This window comes from Cryptomeria japonica, chromosome 1 (assembly GCF_030272615.1).
Source record: "Cryptomeria japonica chromosome 1, Sugi_1.0, whole genome shotgun sequence".
Taxonomy (NCBI): Eukaryota; Viridiplantae; Streptophyta; class Pinopsida; order Cupressales; family Cupressaceae; genus Cryptomeria; species Cryptomeria japonica.
Window position 1 is genome coordinate 160,474,685 of NC_081405.1, and position 5,669 is coordinate 160,480,353.

Genomic DNA, 5,669 nt, shown 5'->3' on the forward strand with positions numbered 1-5,669 from the left:
GAAAAGACTTCGTTAATGCGTGTACTGTGTGCATAAAGCATGGGTGTAGTGCATCGTAGTGATCATCAATAGTGGACATGCAAACCAACTAAGTTACGCTAGCAATACACAAAGTTCTGCATCAAAGAAAAGTGGTCTCGGGCTTGGCTTGCAATAGATGCAAAATATGCTCAAAATGGATATGTTGAAAAGGCTTTAGAAATGGTCAAGAAAATGCAATTAGTAGATGTAAACCCTAATTCTACAACCCTTGGCAGCATTCTCCCCGCCTGTGCCAAAATGGGAGCTTCAGATCAAGGCATTGACATTTGTCAAGGATGATGGAAGGTAGATTTTTGTCACCTATTACAGAAGTAAATGCACTTACACAACATGCGCAAAGTACTATTTGACTGGAGGTTTATGTGGTGAAGGGTTGTAACGAAACATAATGAACTCAAGGTCTAGTGTGGATCCTAGAGCTCTGATACCAAATGCAAAGACCAAGATGATTTATCAAATTAACATAATCTACAAAGTTCACATAGTCAAACATAAAATGATGCCACGTGTTTAAATATACAGTATTAGAGTCTTGAAATTACTTTGAAACAGAGAACCCCACCCTTACCTCTTTAACTCAAACTAAATTAAAAATTCTTAAATTAAACAAACCAAAAAATAAACTCTATTAAATTTTATTTCCAATTTTAATCCATTACTATCAATATAAAATTTCCTAAAATTAATTTTATTTAACATACTTAAAATATTATTATTTTGAAAGAATATATATTAAAACTCCTTTAAAATTACTTATTTTATTTATAATAATAATCACAAAATATGAGACACACGATGCACATAAACTTCTCTACAAAATGTATGCACTTCTAATTATTTAATTGATAATTTTAATAAAATTCAAATAAAATATTAAATTAAATTATTATTTTTATAATAATAATCACAAAGTAGGGGACACACAATGCACATAAACATCTCTACATGATGTATGGACTTTTAATTATTTAATTGATAATTTTAATAAAATTTAAATAAAATGTTATGTTAAAGAAAAAATGTTTTAAAAAGTTATTTATATGAAAATTTTCATTTGATTATTTTTTTGTTCAATTAGGTATATAATTTTATTGATGTTATCAAATATCAATATCCTCCTTCAATGAGATTTTGAAGTTTAATTGATTTTTTAGTTATTTTTAAGTTTTATTAATAAATTATTTGTTGCATAAATAAAAATATTAATTTTTACATATGATATTTTGTATTATATAATTAAAATAGGTTCTTCATTGGTATATATATTTTAAACATATTTAAAATATATTGAAAAATATTAAATTAGGAGCAGTTATATCAGATTTGTAGCACAAATATCTGTCAATTTTTATTTAATGAAATTACATCTTGAAAAATAAAGTACAATATTATTAAAAATTGGTTTCATTTTCTTATCTTTCACCTATTCCTATTTATACTTACCCTTATATTTTGATCATACTTATCCAATTTTGTACACTCTCATACATTCCATATTTTTTACATTCTTGTGTATAGATAGTGATTCCATGATTAGACTTAATTGATCCATTATCTTGGTTCATTCCAATGTGCACAGGATCAATCTCAAGACTATGAATCCAACCCTTGACCTCTAGAATTTAATTAAAAGTTGGCCAACTCTCACCCATTTCAATACTCATTATGAGCCAACTAAACAATTTTTTTGTAAGTTGTTACTAAGTCTTTGTATTTAAAAGCATTAAATTGCATTCATCATCCTCACATTATCCTCTCTCATCCTAGATTATTTGAGCATTTAAGGAGCAATTATTAGAACATTTTTATTAGTACACTAAAAAGAATAATATTTACTCTAAACAAGATCATTATTGTAGAGTAAAAAATTGTACACTCTTGCAATTTCACCTACATTTGCCTCCACTTTAGTGTCCTATCTGTTAGCATTTGTGTAGGCTCATTTTAACCCTTGAAGATATAATCAACAATATAAAATGGTGCAACCCACTCTAGAAGAAGCAAAAGACAACTCTTAACCAAAGTACAAGAAGTATCCATAGAAGGCTAGCTTGAGATGGAAGAAGTTGGGATTTTTTAAATGTTCCAACTTTTTGTACTCTATGCAAAGGATATCCACAAGTACTTTCATTTTTCATTCACAAAATGGATGATACCAAATCAAGAGGAAATGAATACTCCCCATAAGGCCTAATCCAAATATAGGGGTACAAGAATACTTATATTACTATTAAAAGGCTTTGAAGAGAGTTAAAATTGGATGTCTAAATTTTTTAATTTTTTTTGTGAAGAACATATGTGGTTTAGGTTGTTCCTAAGCTTACTCTCTCTAATTTCATATTCTTAGATCAAGCCTATTAAATAAAAAAGAAATTTGACATCAAGTATGTGACCAAGTTATATGCTAAAGGTGACCTACTCCTAAAGAAAAAATGTTATGATGTTGATATGCTCAAATTTTGATGGGAGAATCTTGTAAGAGATGAAACCACAAACCCTATGGTGAGATATGTAATCATAAGAATTGATTACAAAATCTACTACACCAACAATACAAATTCAGCCATGATTTTCACAATCATGACTACATACGAATGGTGGTGAATGGTCAAGAATTAGACATATGTGATTTCCTTTGAAAAAAACTAATGAAGAATATAAATAGAATGAAGATAAACACATATATATTTTGGTATGGATCTCTAATTATGTATCTTGTACTCTATTTTATGAGAAAATACAAGGAATGCTAGGATGCGATTGATCAAATGATAGACTAATAGTAGGATAAATTATGGCACAAATAAGGTCATTTCAATTAAGAAATGGATATAAGAGGATATTTAATGAATTTTTCACTAAATTTTAGAAAAAAAAAATGCAATGGGCCCAATAATATAAATTTTGATATAGTAAGAATATACTTGGGTCAAATTAATTTTATTACATAGAACCATGCCATTAACCTACTAGAACTACCATAGAGGCACTACTTTGAATGATTGTAGAGAATAAAAAGCAAGTAGGACCAAAAGACCCAATTTATTGTGAATGTAATATCAAACTTCTCTTTTGTTAGTTATCCATCTCATAAGTAGGTTGTCACATTTATCAAAAGCCAACTCAACCATATGAAAGTCCCCAAACACAATCTAAGAAGTAGAGGGAAGAGACTTCACAATCCATTACAAAATATGAGATCTTTCAATAGCATCATACAAAACATAAATATTAACAACCCCAATAGAGTGGTTATTTTAATATTAAAGAGGATGGACACAAGGCATGATTCTTGGGATCATATCCATCGTATGAACTGTTGCCAACTAGGCAAAATGAAAGTGCAAACTCTTTTGTCACTTGGATCATGATCACTATAAAAGTGATTTTTTCCACATGATATGACAAACAATAGAAAGCATGAATCTACAATTTTCAACTCTTGTAATAAAAGACATCAAATTTGGAAAATGTTTGTTAAACATTTTACACAATATATTTTCTTTTAGGGTCAATATGTCCCCAAACATTTCATGAAATTAAATTCATGGATGTCGTGCATCACACATATGTCGCCATTAAGCTTGTTAAGAGCTCCATAGCTATTATTCAAGATATCATCCTCTATGTATTAAAAAAAAAGAGGATTTAAAACCAACAAATGTCTTCTTATTTGGCACAAACTTGCCCTCTTCAATGTTGTGAGCTATACTACAAGAGTGACGAGAGAAAATTGAGGCAAAGTATTGGTTGAGAGGAGAGAAAACTAGTGGGGATTGATGCTAGGTTAAATTGAGGATTATTCACCACCTATTACAACTCCCTTGTGGGTTGTAACACACCTCCTTCACCTCGTTAGGCTTTGAAACTTTAGACCCAACAACTGATTATTGAGATCCAATACCTTTACCTCTAGAATTATGGAAATATTCTTTCTATTATTTATAGTGATCCAACCATCCTCATTTTTAACAAGAATTTCTAGTAGATTGCTTGGGTGGAGGTTTGTGGTATTGGATAACCAAAGGGAGATCTCAATTTTTATGATCTAACAAAATTTTGAGTTCAAGAAAAGAATACTAATAAAGAAGTGTAGATGTGGAGAGATTCATGCTAAAAAATATCTTTAACAAACTTAACTTCAACGAAACGAAAAAGATAAAAACCCTTAGTAAGGTTTTAGATAGCCTCCACGCTAACTCCATGAAGGACCAAGGTGGAGCTGACCCAACTCCTTAACACGCTTTTACCCAACTCCTTAACACGCTTTTAGAGAAAATTCTAACAAAAAAATATTCAATAATATAGTATACTTTTCAAGACATTTGCATGCATTGTCAAATTCATGAATAGAGCAAACAAAAATACGTATAAGATAGTTAACTTGTGAACTCTTTCGATGAGAACTTATATAAACATTTTAAAACCATTTGCATGTATTTCCAAGCCAATGAAATAGCATAAAACATTATGTCATTGTGATTGACAATCAATAACTAAGAAAAAAATGATCCAAAAATAAAAGAAACTAAAAAAACTCCCCATAAATGTGAACTCCCATATTATAAAACAAGAGTAAAACAACTCACAGCGACGTCTGTTAAAAGGCAAAACTATTGTAAGTCAATTTTTCTGCTATGCTTAATCTGTTGCAGGAATGTATAGGTTTTCAGAGGCCGTAATCTCTCTGATTACGGAATAAAATTGTTGACGCCGTTGCCGGGGATCGAACCCGGGTCACCCGTGTGACAGGCGGGAATACTCACCACTATACTACAACGACCACATGCCTTCTTTGGCTAAGACAGTCAATTATAATTTATGTAACATATATTGAAATATTCGCACGTATTGAAATATTATAGTACTTTTATTTTACATCATATGTTTCTTTTTGTTGTATTTTATTTTTTATAATAGTTACTACTTTTTATGTTATTAATAGATTAATTATGTTTTATTAATTAATAGTAAATAAATCAATGAGATGTTAGAATTAAAATAATTTGATAGAAATATTAATGTATTTAAAAAAAAAATTAAATTAACAAAATTAACTTATCTATTGAATAATAGTTGTGAGTGATGTAAGCTACGAAATCTTTCCCTTTTAAAATTTTGACTATAAAAAAGTTAATAGTATTTATTTTCATTTCACTTGTTTTATTTATTTATTCTAGCATTAGAAAATGTAATTATTCTTTAGTTAAAGGGTTTACCAATTAATGCAATATTTTTTTATTATCATACTTGAGTCATTTTTAATTTATTAGATAGATGAAATAAAGAAAATATGAATAGTTGGATTGAAATAATTAATAAAATAAATAGACAAATTTTACATCTATTAGTTTAAAATATTTTGAAAATTAATAATAAGAAAATCAATATTTAATAAAAATATAATGAATAGTTATATTTTTAATCTATCACGTATATATTTGTTTCCAAGGCTACTCAAGAAATGTTATGTTTGTAAATTTTAACTCTTTCATCAATTTAAAATTAAATCTATTTATATTCAAGAGTTTTAATGCTCATTTGGCATTGTCTGTCTTTGATTAGCATTTGCAAGATAATTCTAACTTTTGTTGAATTAAGTTTTTTTTTCTTATTTTAACTTTTAA

The 5,669-nt window shown here is 28.4% G+C and overlaps 1 non-coding gene across 1 annotated transcript; it reads right to left on the bottom strand.

Annotated features, from left to right (window-relative positions):
* Positions 1-4,753: 4,753 nt before the first annotated feature.
* Positions 4,754-4,825, bottom strand: TRNAD-GUC (transfer RNA aspartic acid (anticodon GUC)). The gene has a single exon. It is a non-coding gene; the product is annotated as a tRNA-Asp (tRNA).
* Between the last annotated feature and the right edge of the window lie 844 nt (positions 4,826-5,669).